We start from the raw sequence: 20,954 nt of genomic DNA on the forward strand, positions 1-20,954 counted from the left end.
GAGTAATAGTAAGTAATTATGTTAGCCTTTTATGCAAATGATTATATGTAGTAGAAGCCTTTTTACATAATATTATTTGCATAATATGCTGGCAGTTGGGTTGTTTGAACAGAAAATTTATTTAAAATGAGAAAAGATACATACCCTAAATATTTTATGATTAAGTATATAAATGTTTATAGTTCACCAGTCCTTCGAAGTATAGCCAAGACATTTTCTGTAGACTGTTTTTAGAATGACTTGCCTTTGTTGGACCTTACACTTCAGTTTTTAGAGATAATGCCTTTCTTGTTTGCACTTGCATTTTTAATGTAATATTTTACTAAATTAAATAATTACAGTAAATACAACTGACATAAGTGGATTTTAAAATAAGCACAATTTAATCATGGGAGGTGTGCAACACTGTTGCTGGGGGAAAAAATAAGGTGGTATAACAGAGAGGACTCCTACTCCCCATAAGGAAACTAAGATTTAGATGTAGTGGCTTCTCCGTGGTTTGAGGACTGACAAGAAGTTGGTTTTATTTTTAAATCACGTGCTTTTCCATTATACAGAGTTGCCAAACACTGAGGAGTAATATGTCAAATATTGGTTAGTGGTGAAGAAGTTCTTTTAAGAAGAACTTAAAAGAAGTTACTTTTAAAGGGGAGTATTTTTATTGAGTATTTTTACAACAATTTAAAATGTACAATTTGAGGTTATTATGTACTCACAGAATTATACAACCATCACAATAGATTTTTGGAATATTTTCATGATTCCCCAAAAGAAACCCTGTACCAATTTGTAGTCACTCCACATCTTCTCCTTTTTGACTCTTAGGCACCACTAATTTATTTTTTGTATCTATAGATTGTCTATTCAGGATATTTCATGTAAATGGGGTCATGTAGACTGGCCTTTTGTGGATGGTTTCTTTCACTTAGTGCAATGTTTAAAGGTGTCATATGCATCAGCACTTTATTCCCCTTTTGGCAGAATAATATTCTATTGGGTACATTGTATCAACTTAAGGAGTCTAGAGGCTTGGCTAAATGACTCAGCAGTTCTACATCCTGGGGTTAAAAGGACATGTCCTTCCTGCTCTAGGATGTTTTTTGGTATTAATCCTGAGCCTGTGCACGAGGAGGGCACTGAGATGGTGTGGGCATGGGCAGATAGCCGGCATACAATATAAGGGAGGGAAAGAATCTGCTTGCTGCTGCTCCTCCCCTTTTGCTCTTGTTGCTTTTGCTGTTTTCTGCTGCCATGAATAGTTCTCCTGTGCCGTGTGCCACTCTGCCTTGGAGCCAGCCAAGTAGGGACTGAAACCTCCAAAAACTGTGAGCTAAATAAACCTTTCCTTCCTTAATTTTGGGTGTCAGGTATTTTGTCCCAGCAACGAGAGAAAAGTAACCAAGACAGAATTTGGTACCAGGAATGGGGTCATTGTTGTAACATTGCCTGGCCATGTGACTTAAGAGCCTGTGTAAATTAATTTGGAGAAGTTTTGAGAGACTGGCCAAAGAAACAGCCCTTGTGTGCTGTAAACCATATTGGAGACTCTGGTTGGAACATGGGAAATCAGAGTACTCATGGAAATGCTACCAGTTAAGATGAAGCTCAGGAGGCTTCAATTGAGAAGGACTGCATGGGCTGCTAGGTCCCAGGTAATATATTGTGCTTTGGCAGAAAGTTGGTCTGCATTTTGCTTGTGTGTAGAGATATTGCCTGGTTGGAGAAAAAAAAATTTCAGTGTAGTCTATTGTTGGGACGGTTGCATGGCTACTGTTGAGAGCTTTTGGCCAGATCTGTGTTTGAAATTAAGAGCAAAGAGCCAGTAGAATGACATGAAACATTTTGCCAGAGGAGTGACTGTCGTGGAGCTTTGGGTTGCAAGGTTGAAATAGAGGACAACGTAATTGTTAAGAACAGGACAAATAAACTGAAAATAAACTGAAATCTTTCACCTGAAGGTAAGGATGTATTTGAGTTGCAGGAGATCCCTGTTTTTTAGTCTTGCCATGCATTGTGAAAGTTAATGGGAAGTAAGGACTGTGATTGTAATAGCTCTTTTAATATGTTTTAAATGTCATTTTTAGGTATGTTTGTAATCAGGTTAATTAATCAAAGTATTATGTTTTAACCTTGAATTTTGGTCAGCCTTTAAATATTTTGTTTTTGGTGCAGGAATGAGTGCAAAAAAAGAGAATTGTGTATATGTAATTGTTACGTTAATGTAAATGTAAATAGACCAAGACATATTAGCTTTCACAAATCTGGCACTAGAGACTATGGATTAAGGAAATGTGTGTGGTTATCAAGTTGACCAGGGGTGGATTGTGGTAGACTGACACGTGGTGGTCAACTTACAACCCCCAGCTGAACTGAGTAAGCATGGTGCTGGGTGTGGGAGCCCACCTGAGGATTATTGCCAGCAGCATAAGAGGCAGAATGGGAGAAAAAGAAAGGAAGCTGTTGGGAGCTGTTAGAAGCTGTAAGAAGCTGTTGGTTCTCGTGGAGGACCTTGTCATGCTGGCTTTCCTGACGAACTCGGCTGTTCCTATTGTCCAAGGAGCACGGGACCTTGTTGTCGCTGAGAATGCCTTTGGTTCACCTTGGGGGAGCTCTGGTCCTCACTTTGAGCATTGCTTCCTATCTCCAGAGGGGAAGAAGGTGCACAGCTCAGTCTCCTGGAGAAGCTTGTTATGTTGGCTTTGCTGATGGGAACTCAGCTTTCCTGATCATTGGAGGAGCTCAGAACCTCACTGTTGGTGAGGATGGCTGTCGTATCTTTTGGGGAAACCGTGGTTCTTACTTTGAGTGTCACTTCCTGGCTCCCGTGCAGATCTCTCAGCCTGCTAGCACAGACTTTCTAGCTTTCACCACTGACCTTTGGGCCTTCCCAGAGCAGATCCATGAAACAGGCCTGCATGAGACATTGTCGTGGGCTCTCTAGGCCTCCAGCTGGACTCATGGGTGGCACTGTTATGGGCTCTAGATCTTCAGCTGAACTCATGCAGAACATTATCATGGGATCCAGGCGCTCAGCTGGATTCTTTGGTCTTTAGTGTGTGGACAGATTTCCTGCACTCTCGTATATAATTCTTTGGGTGGCAATTATAAATAATCTTACAAAATATATGTCCTATATTATATTGTTTCCCTTACAAAAACCCCAAACCATAATAGTACATATCCACATTTTATTTTTATGTGCTTGATTGATGACATTTAGCTTTCACCATTTGGCTATTGCAAATAATGCTACTATGAACACTTATTTACATATTTTTGTGTGGATGTATGTTTTCATTTTGCTTGCATATATACCTGTGAATGGAATGGCTGGGGCTTTTTGTTTTGTTTTTTACACATGTCTGATTTATTTCACTTCTGAGTATGGTCTCAAAGGTGCATCCATTTACTTAGTAATGTCTCAGTTTATCTCTTTATGGCTGAGTAGTACTCTATTGTATAAAAAACTCACATCTTCATCCATTTATTGGTTGATGGGCATTTAGGCTGTTTTCAAGCTTTAGCTATAACAAACTGTGCTGCTATAGAATGGGTGTGCATATATCTCTGTGGTATGATGCTTTTGATTCTTTCTGGACGATATCACGAAGGGGAATAGCTGGGTCAAATGGAACCTCTAGCTGTAGGTTTTTGAGGACTCTCCACATTTATTTCCACAGTGGTTGCACCAGTCTGCACTCCCACCAACAGTGGAAAAGGGTTCCTTTTTACCCCACAGCCCTGCCAGCATTTGTTATTGGTTGATTTCTTGTTAATAGCCATTCTTTCTGGAGTGAGATAGGATCTCAGCATTGTTTGAATTTGCATCTCTTGAATGACCAGTGCAGTTGAACATTTTTTTCATATATTTATTTGCTGTTTCTACTTCATCCGAGAACTGTCTGCTCATGTCAGATGCCCATTTTTAGATTAGGTCTTTAAATCGGGGGGGCCTGAGTTTTTTGAGTTCTTTATATATTCTTGATATTAGTCCTTTGTTTGAGAAACAGCTGGCAAAATTTTTTCCCACATTATAGGTTGTTTCTTTACTCTGTTGGTGGTTTCTCTTGCTGTGCAAAAGCTTTTTAATGAGATGAGATCCCAGTTGTTGATTCTTTGTGATAGTTTCTGTGCATGCTGGATCACATTGAACTCTTGAAGAACTACCAGACATAGTCTCACAGTAGTTTAATGTGGGTTCCAACCATGTATGTACCAAGATGGTTTATCTGTCTTCTTGATTATAGCCATTTGTTTTAGTTTTTTTTTGTTTGTTTGTTTTTGTTTTTGTTTTTTTTCTGTTATAATGGAATACAGAGACTGGGTGACTTAACAGAAACTTATTTCTCACAATTCTGGAGGTTGGGAAATCCACAGGCGAGGAAGATCTGGTGGCTAGTGAGGACCCACTTCCTGGTTTGCAGAAAGCTGTTCTCTTGCTGTAACTTCACATGGTAGAGAGCAGAGAGAAGCAAGATTTCCTGTTCTTTTTATGACAGTGCTGTCATTTATGAGGGCCTCATGACCTAATTTCCTCTCAAAGGCCCTAATCACTATCACATTGGGGGTTAGGATTTCAACAAAGGAATTTTGAGAGGACACAAATGTTCAGTCTGCAGCATCATCCTAGTGAGTATCTACTTTCATTCTTTTCTCTTTTTTTTTCTTTCGCAGTACTAGGAATTTGGTAGTACTAGGCAAGGCCTTCATACTGCGTGGCATCCCCTAGTAGCCCCACTCCCTTTTAAATTTTGAGGTAGGGTCTTGCAAAGTTGCTAAACTGCCTAGACTGAGCTTGAATTTGTGATCTTCTTGCCTCAGCCTCCCAGAGTGCTGGGATTGCAGTTTTGTGCTTCCATGCCTGGCAGTATTTACTTTTTGAAAGTAATTTTATTTTTCTTACTACAGCAGTATTAAATGTTTGGAGACATCTGGGAAAACACAGAAAAGCACAAGAGAAAAATCACTATTTAAAAAATATAGTTTGGGGGCTGGGAATTTAGCTCAGCGGCAAAAACGCCTGCCTGGCAAGTGCAAGGTCGTGAGTTCAGTTCCCGGTACCGGAGAAAAACCAAAAAAAATATATATATATATATATATATATATATATATATATAGTTTGTGTTTTCCTCCATATTGTTAATGTAGTTTAGAAATGTGGCTGAAATTATATGATTTTGATTCCTGTCTTTTTTATTTAATGACAGTTCTCATTATTTTTTGAAAATGTATTTTAATTATATCTTACTGAAGAATGTCTCACCTGTTCTTTCCCTTTATGTTCCTTTATATATATATATATATTAAATTTACTCTTTATTCCAGAGGAGTTCAGGAACAAAGAGGAAATAAGTACAGTATTTGTGGTTAATCTATCATTTTAAACTAGAAGTTACTTCTAGCTAACTGTAGTATCATGGTCTATTTTCTAAGCAAATCCTAATTTAGTTCGTTATTTCAGACATTTAGGTTTTTGTATGTATGCAATTCTGTCTGCATTTTGAGTTCTCAGAAGTATAGTTAGAGGGTCGATGGCTATGAACATTTTAAAGATTCTTGTTACATGCTGACAGATTGCTTTTCCAAAGGTACACTTTCTCTAGCAATGGGTATTGCTGTGCTGTCGCTAGCAGTGAGTACATACACAACAGTAGAGGTGTGTGGTCACCGGAGCGGGGATTTTTTAGTTTGGTTTACTGATGTTTGCTTTTTTTTGGTACCAGGAATCAAACTCACGGGCTTGCCACCGAGCTGTGTCCCCGGCCCTTTGTTTACTGAAGTATGTGGTACTGGAACATAGTAGGCATTCAAGATATGTTCTGTTGTCACCAGCAGCAAAAGGAAGAGTTCTTCTGAAGCACAAGGAAATAACGTGCATTTGGTTTTTAGGAAAGGGAGCTCTTTATACTGATCATATTACAGCTCATGTTTTCATGAAAGAGGGATAAAAGAGTAAGAATCAGGCTTTGGGGGGAACTTGTAAATTTAATTTTGTTTGACTATTCACATATTTCACACGTCAAAAGTCGTACAGAGAACTCTTGACTCTTATCCCTGTTTCTTTACTGTCCTTTATCGGTAACCATTTTACCAATTTATTATTTATCTTTACAGTATGTTTTAATATTTCTTAATCTTCCCTTTTTCTTAAACATAGAATGTAACATATTATTTTCTTAAACACAGCCTATGCTGGGTGTGGTGGCACACACCAGTGATCCCAGCTGTTTAGGAGGCTGAGAGACACGAAGATTGCAAGTTCAAGACCAGGCTAGGCAATCTAGTAAGACTCTGTCTCAAAAAAAAAAAAAAAAAAATAGGGCTGGGAATGCAACTCAGTGGTAGAGTGTTTTGCCTAGCACAGGTTCAGTCCACAGTACCTCAAGCAAAATACAACAAAAACCACAGACTGTAACATGTTATTTAGTCAGGTAATCCTTCTAGAAGAGTTCAGAGTGCTTTCTCATTCATTTTTTAGCTACGTGGAATCCCTTTTTATGGATGTGCCACAGGTAATTGGCTTGTTGTCTGCGTTTCACTTTTGCAGATAATCCAGCAATAACCTTGCTGTACAACTGTCATTGTTTTATTTGTGTTCTAGAAGGAGGATTGCTGGGATGTTGGATAAAGGCATTTCTCATTTGTTAATACTGGCACCACCAGCAGCAGTGGAGAGTTCCTATTTCCTGGGAGACCCTTTGAAAGAAAGATAGTTCCAGGATCATCTCCCCATGCTCCTGATCATGTGCCCTGAGGTCCATAATAGTGTGGACAATGTTAGGACCCGTGTATCATCAAGACACAGATAAGATGACTAGCATTTTCTTTGAGATGATGACTATTTTAGGTGTGAGTATTCTTGAGGAAGATTTTGTAGGTGGTGAAAAATATTTAAATTAGAACCTTAGAAGATTAAATCTCACTGTCTTGTCTTTTCTTCCCAGATAGATTCTTTTCTTGCATAGTTGAGATGTTTATTTACGTTTGTGGTGCTGGAGATGGAGCCCAGAGTTTTGCTCATGCTAGGCAAGCACTCTAGCCTTGAGATGCTTTTTTATCAAAGTTCTTCCTGACTAAGGTAGTGATATATTTATGTGGTAGCTGCTAAAATGTTAAGAACTTTTGCTTTAGAAGTGGCTGTTAATAACCAACCATGTTTTCTTTTATTTTTTTCATTCGTTAGCCTTCAGCATTCCATGACTGGCTTGCTGCATGGAGAATCAGGACTGCTTTGCTCCCGTGTGGCCACTTGAATGCCTGTAAATTAGCAGCTCCAGACTGAAAAAAGCTTCTAGATGGATCCTTCCCAAATTTGGTGTCTTTTCTATGGACTATGTGCCTCCACAACCATTTCTCAGTGGTAAGGACGTGTGCTTTCTGTCTCTGACTAGGAATTTGTAAGACAATGTTTGGATTGCCTTCTCCTATTCTAATCCTTCTCTTTTCACATACAAGTTAATATTTGCACTTGAAAAACTTTTAGTGCCTCTTTGCCCTACGTGAAGTTTGCGGTCACCCCGGGGAGTGGGTACATGCACATGTACACGGAACAGCTTGATTCCCTTTTGTAGTCGCCTTCCCACCACGCTGCCGCGAAATCCCCTTTCCCCATTTCATTCTTATTGTCATTATTTTTGGGGGGGGGCGTTCTTTTGGCTTTTTGAGGCAGGGTCTTGTATACAGTTCTGGCTGGCCTTGAGCTCACTTTGTAGCCCAGGCTGGTCTTGAACTCTCAATGACCCTCCTGCCTCAGCCTCACAAGAGCTGGGATTACAGGTGTGCACCACCACGCCCAGGTTCTTATTGTCATTATTATTCTCAGCTCATGTTTAGGACATACAGTGTTTACATTCATTGAGGGTGCTAGGTTCCTGTAAATGGCACACCTTAATTCTTCTTACTTCCCTCTCCTTCCCCTTCTCCCCTCACCCTCAGTCTGTTTGACCCCTTTCCATTTGCAAAAGATCTGTGTCTCGCTTCCGTCCATCTTTTTTGGGCTCATTTTTTCTAAATCACATCTAAAAGTAGCAGTAACATTAGGTTTGGATGCTTCGTAATACCCTTTATGCAGTACATTCTGGGTATAGTATAATGTGTAATATTTGTAAAGAGTAAACACAAAAATATGTGAATAACTGTGTATTTTATGTGTTCTCTGTAATCCTTTGTTGTAAGGCTAAGGACATTTATGTTGTAACTATCTATTTAGGTACTATTTTGAACTCACTGAATCAAGAAAACCCTCTTACCTTCTGATGACTGCAAATTATATATAATGTGTTTATGGAGGTAGTAAGAGAGGTGTAGTGGGTCAGCTCTTGTTATTCCAGGGCACTCTGCGTGCCTTTTCATATTTTAAGTTTTATTTTTAGGAAACATAGGTACTAGTTAGTCAACAATTTTGGGGACATCTTTGAAGTTTATGTAGCACACGAGGGGCAGGGTACAGAGGAGGAAAATTAAACAGAGTAAGTTGCTAAAATAAGAGACCTAAAAAAAGATTGAAGTAGGCTCATTTTGAGCCTCAACAAATATTTACCAACAGCTTGCTTTTTGTGGAAGGAAATACGTAGTGAAATTTAGCATAGTGGAGAGGTTACCAGAGGGGGCTGTGCTGCTGGGTGAGGAACGCAGTAGGTGGGGTGCAGGGTGGGCACCTTCTAGCTCTAGTTCTAGCGATTGACTGCAGAGTTCTTGAGTACAAGTTAGTTAGCTTTAATAGATCTCAGTTTTCTCATTTATCAGATGAATGAGTTAGACTAAATAATGTGTAGAAGTTTTTTGTTTTGGTGCATTCATACTCTTAATACTTCATGATTTTAGTGAACACATTGATGGAATTTTATTTTTTTAAGGACATTTTCTTCTCTGCACTGTCTGGTAGAGACAGTGTCTACTTTTGTTAAATTAGGGGGCAAGAATAAGTTTCCCAATGACTAGAATATTTTTCAGTTAAGCCTTCTGTTTTGAAGTTGGTGTCTTTCTTTCTGCGGTCTTGCCCTTCTCTTTTATTGACCTGTAGGACTTTCCTTCATTTGACCCAGGTATTCTCTTTCTGTCCACTCTTGAATTGTGCTGTTTTACTGGCTCGTGTAGTGCCCGTTTTTATTTTAGTGATTTTTTTCCACATTCACTACATCTGACTAAGATCAGCGGTTCTAATCTTGAGACCCTTTAAAAAAAAAGTCTTCGGCTATAGCTAAAACTGGTTATAATGTAAGCTAGCATTAGTTTGCCGAGGCTGGTGCCCTAAAAACCTGTGTACTTCTCCAAAATCCTGTGTACTTTGCCTGTCGTATCATTTTTATCTTCAGCCTTATCACTTACAACAGTTCGATTTTTAAGGTCTTGAAAAGAGGGACTTCTGTTCTCCTCAGTGTGTTTTCTTCTGTCTTATTGGCCTGCTCGTGGGGGAGGGGGCAGGGGAGATTTTTGCAGGTGAGGTTCCCAGGTTAGAGAACACGTGTGTAAAACATCAGCAGCAATATCAAGGTAGCATGGAGCAGAGCGGAGCACAAGAGCCACCTGTGTCCCTATTATATAATTCTTACACAAGTTATTATCTCATGTTTACATTCTTACATGCTGGCCTCATTGGTGCATGTCTAGTTGTGCACTGCTACATAACTGTATCCCACTGTACACCTGCACTAGGCAATGAGGTTGTGTCCTCAGGTGTACTTAGATACCCCTGAGTTTTGAAGCAGTCTGAGTGGTTCCTCACATGCCTGAAGAAATTTTTGCCTTATTTGAAATTTTCATAATGAAAACTTTAAAATATATGAAAAAATAACCAGGCTGATGTAAGGATTCCCTTAGTATTCATATCCTAGGTTAAGTAATTATCAAGTCATGGCCAACTTGTTCATACATGTACATCCCTCACTAAATTCCTTCCAGTGACTGTATTATTTTAAAGCAAATCCTATCAATCATGTGACTGTTTGTAAACACCCCAGACGTATCCTTAATACTATTGTTACTCTTTTAAAAAAGCACCAGGTTGCAATATTATGAAATAACCAGTCCATGTTCTAATTCACTCATTTATTTTAAAAACAATTGAATTGATAGGATCAGGATGTAAATAAGGCCACTCTGCCCTCATCATCACGGTCAAATAATTACTCATTTATAGTATTTCCTTTTAGTTGAAGCCATTTTAGAAAAGCAGTACCAACAAAAGTTATCCCTGTCTGACTTTTTTTTTTCTTAATATTGGGGCTGTTATTGATAGTTCTTTGCATTGACTTACAGTATTCCATTGTGAAAGTGCCACCATTTAGAAATCCACTGTAAAGTATATGCATTTAGGAGTTTTTTCCAGATTGGGAAGCTATTATGGACCAAGTTGTTAGGAACACTTATTTGGTGGACATACTGTACTTTTTTCTTTTTGATGTATACAGTGATACGTTGGTTCACAAATTTAACTCTTTCCACAGTTCTGGTTGCGAATTGAATTGGATGAGAACTGAATCAAATTCAATGGTAAGGTCCAATGTTGACCTTATGGAGAAATTTGATTCTGTTCTTGTCCATGGTTTGTGACCAGATGATTGAAAAAAGAATTAAGTTCGTGAACCAAGGAACTACTATACTCAGGAATGAAATTGCCAGTTTCTTTTGGATTTAGGGCACATTCCTCTAGGAATCTATCCTAGATAGCATAGCTATCTATTGCTATGTAACAAACTGTCCCAAAATGTAGTGATTTAACACGTTGAGCATTATTATCTCATACTTGGTGTGGGCTCCTCTCTTGGAGGGTGTGGAATGGACACTTCTAGTGTAGAGCTGACACTGTCCTCTGGAGCCGCATCTGTTCCAAGACTCAACTGGAAAGAGCACAGACAAGCCTTCTGGGTGCCTTCCAGCTCATGTATGTGATGTGTGGCTGGTCTTAGGGCCTGGCTGTGGGCTAGACTTCCTTAGATCTCAGCATAGGGTGCTACTGTGGGTAACTGGCTAGTTCAGAGCAAGGGAGCAAGGATGTTCAAGATGGAAGCTGTGGCCTTTTAGTAACCTCTTCTCGGACTGACAGTCTGCTGCATTCTTTTTGTTTGTATGTAGAGTAGAATGTACCTACAACAAAAGTCACACTGTTAACTGTTTAAGGGTATAATTCAGCCCATTAATGCATCTGCATTGTTGCAGTTATCACCATTATCTATCCCCGATGCTTTTTTATGTTCCCAAACAGAAACTCAGTATCGATTAAATAATAATTTTCTCCTATCCTATTCCTGCAGTCCCTGACAGCTACCGTTCTACTTTTTATCTGCGTGAATTTGACTGTGTTGTAAGTGGAGTCAGACTATTAAAGGAGTAATTATCTTTCTTTGAATGGTTTATTTCACTTAGCATAATGTCTGCAAGGTTGTCCATATGCATTCCTTTTTAAGGCTGCATGATATTCCATTACACATTTACATCTTGTTTTGTTTAGCCACGTATCCGTTGTTGGAAATTTGAGTTGTTTCCAATTTTGGCTGTTGTGCACATTGGCAGTATGCCACATCCTACTCTTCTAGTAAAATCTCAGTCTAGTCCCTACAAGAGGGAGGTGGCAGGAGTCACAGGACCCCTCTGAGACATCCAGTACTAATTGTAAGTGTATCTAATCAGTCTTAATAATTGTTCTCTGTGGTTCAGCCAACAAGTGGATGCATTTTAAAGTTCATTTACTTTTGATATTTAGTAGTTCAGTTTTATAATTATATAGTTCCATGATTCCACAGTCAAATCCACAAAACAAAGTATATTTCTTAGCCTAGCTTCTGTTTTCTTCTCTTTATAAGTAATCATATGCTAAAAGCTTCAGTTTGTTTTTAAATATAGCAGACTACATATATATATTTTTTATTTTTTTATATAAATGGTAGAATATGATATGCTTTGCTTTTTTCACTTGATATATTCTGTAGATCACTCCTTAATAATTTATCACTAATCTCTTTTTTTACAGTCACATAATATCTTACTGGGTGAATATGACCTAGTTTATTTCCAACTGGTGGAGGTTTTTTTTTTCCTGATGGAGGTTTAAGGTTAAAAAAAATATTTTGGTAATATAAATAGTACTGCAGTGAACGTGTCTTTTTATATTTTGCCATTATATATTTGGGAAATTTTTAGAATTGGATTTGCAGGTCAAAAGGTAAATGAGTTTATAGTTTAACTAGATATTGCCAGACTTAATCCTAAGAATTATGCCTCTTTGTGTTCTCATCATTTGGTGTTTGGTTTTTCTCCGGTACCGGGAACCTAACTCACGACCTTGCGCTTGCCAGGCAGGCGCTTTGCCACTGAGCTAAATCCCCAGCCCCCTGTGTTCTCATCATTAATGTGACTATTTGTACATAACTTTGTAAACAAAATGCCTTCTCAAACGTTAGGGTTTTTGCCAAAGGAATCTCATTGTAAATGTTAATTGCCATATCTAGTTAAGAGTGCAATGAGTATCTTTTGCTATGGTTAAAAGTCGTTTGCATTTTTTCTCAACTGTCCATTTAAGGAAAACTCCTTTGTCTAGGTTGGTTGATATTTTCTATTTTATAAGCTCTCTACACATTGGGAATATCAGTCTTTTCTCTGTTTTCTCTTTCAGAAAGTTAAATAGGAGCTTCTTCAACCTGCTTCTAGCCTGCCCTTGTTTTTTCTTTTTTTTCTCATCCTTTCCCATTAATGGTGCATTTATTCTTCTTGCTAAGATTAAATATTATTTAATATTTAAATATTATTCAGTAATATTATTCAGTATTTGCTGACTCCGCTTATACAGCTCAGACCTGTTCCGCTATTTCCTCAAACATGCTTCAGGTGGGATTTGATGTTATCCATGAGCTTGATGTCTCTGTTCTCCCTTTATCCAGTAGTGGCAAGACCATTTTCCTACTTGAGACATTGAAGTGACCTTTTGTGGCTTATTATTAATGCAACAAATGTTTGTTCAGCTACCCAGGTTTCCACTAGTGGGCTAAGGACTAGATAACAGTCATCAGGGAATGGCCTTATGGGGGAGTCTGTATTAAGCACAGGTCTAAGTGTGTGGTTAAATATTTCCAGCAAGAACTTAAGGCTTTGGACGCATTATTACATTGGAGAGGATGTGGGTTGCCATTTTGGCTAAATGACATTTAAATAGAATTTGGAAGGATAGTTCGGTGAAAAAGATCAGGATGCCAGTTTCTAGACACAGGAAACAGTGTGGGACAATGCTGAGACAGGAAAGGAGCTGTGCTTCCCGGAAATGAAAGTGCCAGTTTGGCCTGTAGGGATAAGGAGTAGAGGGTCTGGCAATACCATGAGATTTAGTTTGTAAGAAGACCCTCAGGCCACCCCAGGGAGAAGGCAGTCAGGAGCTAGTTAGCAAACTCTTGTTCCAACTGTGAAAGGTGTTGGTACCTATTTGTTCAGTTCCAAAATTCTTTCAGATCTCAATGGATTACTCTGATAGATTTTTAGAAATTGCTCCCACCTTGTTTTAGTCCCTGTTCTCCATCAATGTGCTTTAAAAGAAAATTTGGGGGGCGTGCTGGGGATTTAGCTCAGCGGCAGAAATGCCTGCCTGGCAAGCGCAAGGTTGTGAGTTCAGTTCCCGGTGCCAGAGAAAAAACCAAAAAAAAAAAAGAAAACTTGGGAATCATAGGTTTGTTGATGTATTACTTTCTTTCTCGAAACCTCATAGTGTCTCCTTCACTGGGGAAAAATAGGTCCTGTTTGCAACTAACGGCCTTGTCATTTCTTCAGGGTGCAAGGTCTGCTCTCCTGAGACTGCTTTCCTTTAGGCAGCTAAGTCTGAAGGTTTCTTCACTCGTCTTTAAGCTGCCACCTCTCACCATGACGTTTCTGCCTCTCGACCCTGTGCTTCCCCACCATTTTTGGTGTTTCCTGAAGGCTCTGTTTAAATCCTAACTATTCCCATAAATCGCTCTTAGACCCTTCCAGTCAGGTTGATTTTTTTTTTTTTTTTTTTGTAAACCACATATGGGTTGTTTTGTTACTATGTCATTATTAAGATTCATCTTGCTGGTTGTTACTTTTGCCTTTTGAAGCAGTCTTTACAATTCAGTGCACATCAAATAATATTTAAACTCTCTACACTGGTTTGACAAAAGTATGGCAGTATCAGAGTTCTTAGGACTTACTGGGAGGAATGGTATACTGACAGCATTAAATATTTGATTTCCACGGTGGCAGAGAATGGCCAATAAAGTCATGAATATGTAGCCTGTTTAAATGTACCTCTGCTTTCATCTGAGACTTCTTGTGGACTGTCTGCCTGGGTAGCTTTGTAGCATGTATCTTTTAAATGTATAATAGTGTGCATATTGACAAAGATGAGAGTAGCTGGTTGTTACTCTTCATTTTGTTTGTATATGAAGGCCAGTCAGGGTTTCTTTTGTGACAAGAGGGTACTATTATGCACTTACTTACTTGGTACATTTTAGATATACATGGTGATAACATACACCATAGGGAATTTGTACCTGCACATGGTAGATCTTGCTTCTTTTTTTCCCCCATTTCCTTCCCTTCCCTTTCGGCTCCTCTTCCCTTCTTTATTTACAAAAGCTTTGTTTCCATTTTTTTCTTCTGTTCTTTTTTCCTTGTCCCCCTCGTCCATTTCCCTTTTCATTTGAACATTTTTTTTCCCATTTCTCAATATCTATTGTACATTTTGGTCCTTATTTATACTTTTGGTTTCTCACACCAGAGAAACCATGTGATATTTACATATGTGTGTCCAATTTATTTCACTTAAGAGTATGGTCTCAAGGTGCATCCATTTAGCTAGAAATGGCTCAAGTTTATCCTTCTTTATGGCAGAGTAGTACTCCACTGTTAAAAAAAAAACCTGCATCTTGTTTATCCATTTATCGGTTGATGGGCATTTGGGCTGTTTCCAAGAAGAAGGGTACTATAACTTATTGCTTGTATCTTGCAAAGTGCTTTTATGGACCCCTTTATTTTTAAAATGTATAAGTTTCCCTCTTTTTTTTAGCTGTTCCATTTCTCTTTTTATATATGAGATTAAATTACTCGGTCCAAGTTACAGCTTAGTATTGTTTAACTGTACTATATACATATGTTGCCTTCTCAGATGAGATCATTTCTTTTAAAGTATAATGGATATGGATTTACATAGGAATTTTCAGATATTCACCCAACTTTTAGTTTCCTTAGATCACCTTGAATTAAATGACTGCTTTAATCTCCTAATACCTATAGATATAATGAAAAAGTTGAGTGACTAATTTTATTTTCAACAGAATGGGATTTATTTTTGTCATTTGAAATGTAGTAAAGATTAAAAAGCTTTTAAGCCTATTTAAAAAGTAAATTTCCTAAAGTCACTTTCAAATTTTTGGTGTTTTAGCATTAAATAACAAAACTGTATTATTTTAAAGTAAAAAATATTTTAATGGAAGTTTTAAATAAGCTTGCTTAGGATTTGAATTAGGACACTGAGTTTTAGTTTTGGGAAATGATTACATGTTCCTGTATTTTGAAACATTGAGTAGGTGTGTATAAGAGTCAAATTACCATTTGATATTTGTAATCTTTAGTCCCAATACTTTTAGTTTTGAGTGATGAAAGTTTTTGTGTTTAAAATGGGGAGTCTATAAAACCACAGATATACCAAGTAGCTCCTGATTTGCCAAGTTTATGAAAAGCTTCAACGATAAAGTCATAAGTGAAATATTACATTACACATAGGATTTATGCAGTAGCAGAGATGATAGAGAAGCCTGATGAGGTGAGAGACATGACTCAGTTCTTCAGTTTGCCCTTTCCAAGTCTTATTTCCTCTCCATTTTTAAGTTCGACATGAGAATTACATCCTCAAGTACAATCATGGCATTAACCCATTAGTCTGATGTATTTTTTTGCCTCTACCTACATTTGTGTTGTATTGAACTTTTGATTATGCGCTCATCTCATTGTAGGGCAGTTTAGGAGGGGTGGTGTTAGAACTTAGCTGGGTAAGTCACACCACGCCACACATTTCTTGAGGCCGTGGACTGTGTCCTGGCTGTCACTGGTGTACCTCATTGTCTAGCAGCACTTGAGGTACGCTCGGGCTCTGTTCATTTATTATTCTGTACTTGGTGTTAGGTTTCTACAAACCTTAACAAAAACCTTTTTGTTTATTTATTTGCCTTTTTGCTTTACTCCCATTTGACATTTCCGTATCGCCTTAGTATGATTTCAGTGAGAAGAGTAACCTAACCTATATTAGGAAGTTGGTCTGGGACAACATTCAGAGGTTTATTCAGGTGACCCTGCACTCCCACTAAACCCAGCTAGGGACCAAATATTCTCTCAAAATAGAGCAGGGACAAAGAAAAGAGGGCATATTGGGACTTTGGAGAAAAAGTGTGATTTGAGGAAAGTTTCACCGTAAGTCACAGGTATGGCCATTTATCCTTTGTGTATTTTGTCAGGTCTTCCTTATAATGCAGGAACTGCTGTCATGGAATTTTGCAGCTAGTTGAATTATCACAGTATTTAAACTGTTAGCATTCCTCTTTGGAGCATATGTTTATAATCTTGATTGAAATGGGACTGTCACCTTCTTTTATAAAATTGTTTATTGGACTTTAGACATTAATAGAGAAAAATTGAATTTATCTTAAAGTAAACATGAAATATATCTCTGATGTGTTGGTCGTATGATTTTTCTTTTCCCCCTATTTACTTTGACAAGGTAAAGTAAATATTATTTTCATGAAATAATTAAAAATTGTGCATTAATTATGTTTAATTATCCTTTTTTCAATGACCTCAGGCTTTTGTTCTGAGGTTTAGACTCAATAGAAGAACATATTGTAGCCAAGCATGGCCGCACACACCTGTAATCCCAGCAGTCAGGAGGCTGAGGCACTAGGATTGCCATGGGTTTGAGGCCAGCCTGAACTATGTAGCAAGACCCTCTCTACAAAAAAGAAAAGTAAAACCATACTGAAATCATAATTGCATTCTGAGTACTACTTCCTCTACTATAACTTTACGTAAGACCTTTTTCTTTGAAAATAGAAAAGAATCCAGATGTGCACCATTTCTCAATTCTACTACTTTCGGCATTTTCCTTATCTGTAAACTTGAACATCTGCAGAATTTACGGATTTGTTTGGGTGAAAATGAAGTAATGTGTATAAAGCACCTCACTGGGTTGGTCCAGTGTAGTAGACCCTTGGAAATTAGTGATTGATTTGTTTAGTAGTTGTTATTAGTGGATGCTTAGTTATGGGTTTCAGGGGCATTATTTCTTGGGGTGCAGTGAACCAGTTCTGAATTCTACCCTCCTGTACTGTATTTGTCATGTTCTTAGACTGAATTAACTGCCATGAAGAATAAAGTCTGTTTGTGGGTTGGGTGGGGGAGGGCTCATGGACTTTTGTATGCATGTCCTTTCAGGGTTCCTGGATGTGTACTGCAGTGTGAAGGATGAGGCTTTGTGGCGTGTTCTATATTGTCATCCGTAGTGACCAAACTGATTTGGAATGTTGTTTTGTTATAAACTTTGAAAAGTGTTATTTTCTGTATAGGGAATTTTGATCTGAATAAATTGCTTATTATCCTTTAAGAATTTCTAGAGTGAGAGGAACTGTCAATTGGTATAAATTATACCCAGCACAATACTTTCTTTCATGGACATGGGGAGGAGGCAGTAGCAAGATAACCACTTCTGGGGTGGAGCCAGGAGCTGTTGTGTGACTCACGGGATCCATCGTAGCCCTGGCTGTGGAGGCGGTCCCATTGGGAGTTAGGGCATGGAGGCAGGCAGTGGGACAGCCTGGTACTGAGCCTGAATATATAATTTAAATGGCTTTTTAAAAGCCAACAGCTAAGCAGCTCTTGAAAGAGGCAAGAATCCATTGAGATAGCTATAGATTGTCACCCCAGTTTTCTGGTGTGAGCACTTCTCCAGTGAACCCTTTTCCTGTTCCCTTCTCCACTCCAGCTGATGCCTGTCTGCTTGATACCTGACCACCCTTGGAACCTAATTAGTAACATCTCTCAAAGTGTACCTGAAACAGGTTGTGGCATGTGTCTCTCCCCACTCACCTGCAGACTCCTTCCTGATGGTGACATGTGCCTTTTATAGTGCGGATTCCGGGAGCTTAGGTTGGCTCTTAGTAAGTGTTAGACACAGGTCTCCATATTTGTGGGAAACAACTCGATATTAACCAGTACAATATGTCTTTCCACTTCGACAAGTCGTTAGTAATAAACTTCTAGAGGCGCTGTTACCATCCCTCACCACCCAGTAGCCCCGGCCTTCTTTCTTGTCTGCCTGTGCTAAGTCTCAATTTTTTATTTTTAAATCTCTTCATGAAATGTTTTAAAAAGTATTTTTCATTTTAGGTAGTAATAATTAATATTTAAAAATTCAAAGAAAGGTGAGAAATGTGAACCAGAGCTGAAGTTTTAGAATTGGCCACTGCGAAATAAATGTATTGTTTTTTATTTGAAATGATAAAATGTTTGTAAATATTGTCCTCATTTAAAAATACCAGAGATCACATTAATTTTGGTAAAATTCTAGGTTTTTTTCCAAATGAATACAAAACCTAAAAGTACTAGGAATATTAGGTAAAGCTTATGGGAAGACAGAGTTGTATTATAATTTTCAGGTTGTCATGAGAAGTGTATATTTTATTGTGTCATATAGTTTTTATAGTGAATTATAAAACATATAGGGGTTGACCTTATTGTCCTTGTTATAAAAGATTTTATTGTGATTTAAAATCAAAAGTTTTTAAGTAGACTCCTTCTTAACCTCTCCTGTACTTCCATTAAATCGTAATGGGTTTATTGAAAGTTAATGTGTATAGGAAAATACTCATGTCATTGACATTTTTTGGGGGGAAAACTTCCTTTTGAGACAGTGGCAGAGGAGGTCACTTGCGCCAAGAACTGATGGGCTTAAGAGTTCAGCGAAGGCGGGTGTGCTGGTGTGTGCCCATGTTCCCAGCTGCTTAGGATCTGAGGCAAGTGGATGTGAAGTTCAAGGCCAAGTTGAACAACTTAGCAAGGTGGTCTTAAGAAAACATTACTGTCGATCATGACTAAATTATGAAAGTTTTATATTGCCCAACCTTCTCACTGTTACTTTTGTTCTAAACTGGGCCTATGATTTGGTTATTTTCTTGTTCATTAATAATAGTATCCCTAAGTAGGCATGATTTTTACACTTAACGATGTATGGGAAACTTACATTTAAGTGTCTGAAAAGCTTACATTTGTGTTTAGTTTGCATACATATGAAATCATGTATATGTATACTGGGTTGTTATATAAAATATATTGTAAAGACATTTTTAAATGTGTTTCTTTTTATTATGGTGAAAAGTGTGGAAAACATTGCTGTATTTTGTCCATTCCATCCTTTAAATCTGAGGAGCATCCATTGCTTCTTTGATCCCTAGAAATGCTACCTACTGTCCTGCCTTTATGACCTTGACTCCAAAGTGAAGTGTTTTCTACCCAGAAATCAGGTAGTATTTTCCCACAATACATCGTAGCAAAGGACATACAACGAGGCAGTTTTTTTGTTTTGTTTTGTTTTTTTATGCTAGTCTTGCTCGCAAACCTCTGGGTACAATAAAACACTTTGGTGGCTCTTTGTTATTTGTGTTTTTGTTTTTTATTTTTCCGGTACCGGGAATCGAACTCACAACCTTGCGCTTGTCAGGCAGGTGCTGTGCTGCTGAGCTAAATCCCCAGCCCCTCTCTGTTAATTTGTAAGTATTGTTTATGATGTGCTAACTTGGTACCAAGATGTGATTTACCCACCAAGAGAATTTGGATTATTTAATACTAGTACATAATAAAAGTACTTATCAGATATTCATGTGGGCACATACAGAGGCATAATTGTATTCTTGTAATGCACAATATAAATACTAATATTGTTTTGGAGAATCAGCATGGTTTGCTGAAGCCAGAATTTGGAAAAATGCATTGTAGTATGTTTTTATCTGTGGGACTTACTGGCAAGTGTGATTGAGAGATTCTGAATACTGTAGTTGTTTACTTCACTTTTGATTTTTGGCTTACATATTTGAGTCTTTTTTCTATAATCACTGAATTATTGTTCTTGTAAGATCTATGGTAAACCATAATTATTTTATGAAAGTTATTTTAATCATTATATTTGCTTTCAAAGATAAATTTTAAAACAATTTCCTTCCACTAAAGATGGGTTAAAAAGTATTTAAGCAGAGAATAGTAGAATAAATATTTGTGTGCCCATTCTGCTATTCTCTGTAAATATTTCAATGTGTATTTCTAACAAAGACCTCACTTTTTAGACAGGTAAAGAAAAATCTTAATCATTTTGAAAAAGGTACTGGAATTTTGAACACTAAAATTGTCAATAGGCTGTTAAGAGTGATATAAAGGAAAAGCAAGGTCTTTTGAATGGAATAAATGGAAAAAAACCAAATAATCTGACAAGCATTTGTACCAAAAAACAATTAAAATGAAAAAAATCAATCAGTAGCTTTTAAAGCACTCAGTGAAAAAAGGCAGAAATGGACTTTTTGAGCAGCCAGTGTGTGTCTGCATTCCAGACAGGCCAGGAGGGGTAGGAAGTCAAGTGCATTTCTTTCCATTTGAGATAGCAGTTCTGTTTTGAAACTCTGAAGAAAAGTCAAAGTTGTGTACGAGGACTACCAATTACAGTATTCACTCTGATACTATATATTGCAGGGAAGAATTAAACCTATTGATCAGTCTGATTAAATGAAGATAGTATTTTTATAAAATGTTTTGTAACCACTAGAAATTACACAATATATAGTAATTCCAATTGTATATAATGCCTAAAGTATATTGAAGGACTTGGGAAAAAGAAAACCCTGATGTATGGATTAATATTAGGTGTGTTAAAATTTTGAAAACTTTTTATTTCTTCATTAGTTTCTTGGGAAATTGTTGCA

The 20,954-nt window shown here is 37.7% G+C and overlaps 1 protein-coding gene across 8 annotated transcripts in view; it reads left to right on the plus strand.

Moving 5' to 3' along the window:
• Positions 1-20,954, plus strand: part of Fryl (FRY-like) — a 266,366-nt gene that overhangs the window by 50,474 nt on the left and 194,938 nt on the right. For 6 of the 8 annotated variants that reach the window (XM_005392935.2, XM_005392937.2, XM_005392940.2 and 3 more), the window contains exon 2: positions 7,184-7,360. The gene's annotated coding sequence lies outside the window, so the exon portion shown is untranslated. Of the gene's footprint in view, positions 1-6,996; positions 7,079-7,183; positions 7,361-19,734; positions 19,755-20,954 lie in introns of those variants that run through there. The other 2 variants (XM_005392936.2, XM_013518515.1) reach the window with 2 other exon arrangements.

The sequence above is a fragment of the Chinchilla lanigera genome, unplaced genomic scaffold (genome assembly GCF_000276665.1).
Source record: "Chinchilla lanigera isolate Chin_1 unplaced genomic scaffold, ChiLan1.0 scaffold00046, whole genome shotgun sequence".
In the NCBI taxonomy this organism is placed as follows: domain Eukaryota; kingdom Metazoa; phylum Chordata; class Mammalia; order Rodentia; family Chinchillidae; genus Chinchilla; species Chinchilla lanigera.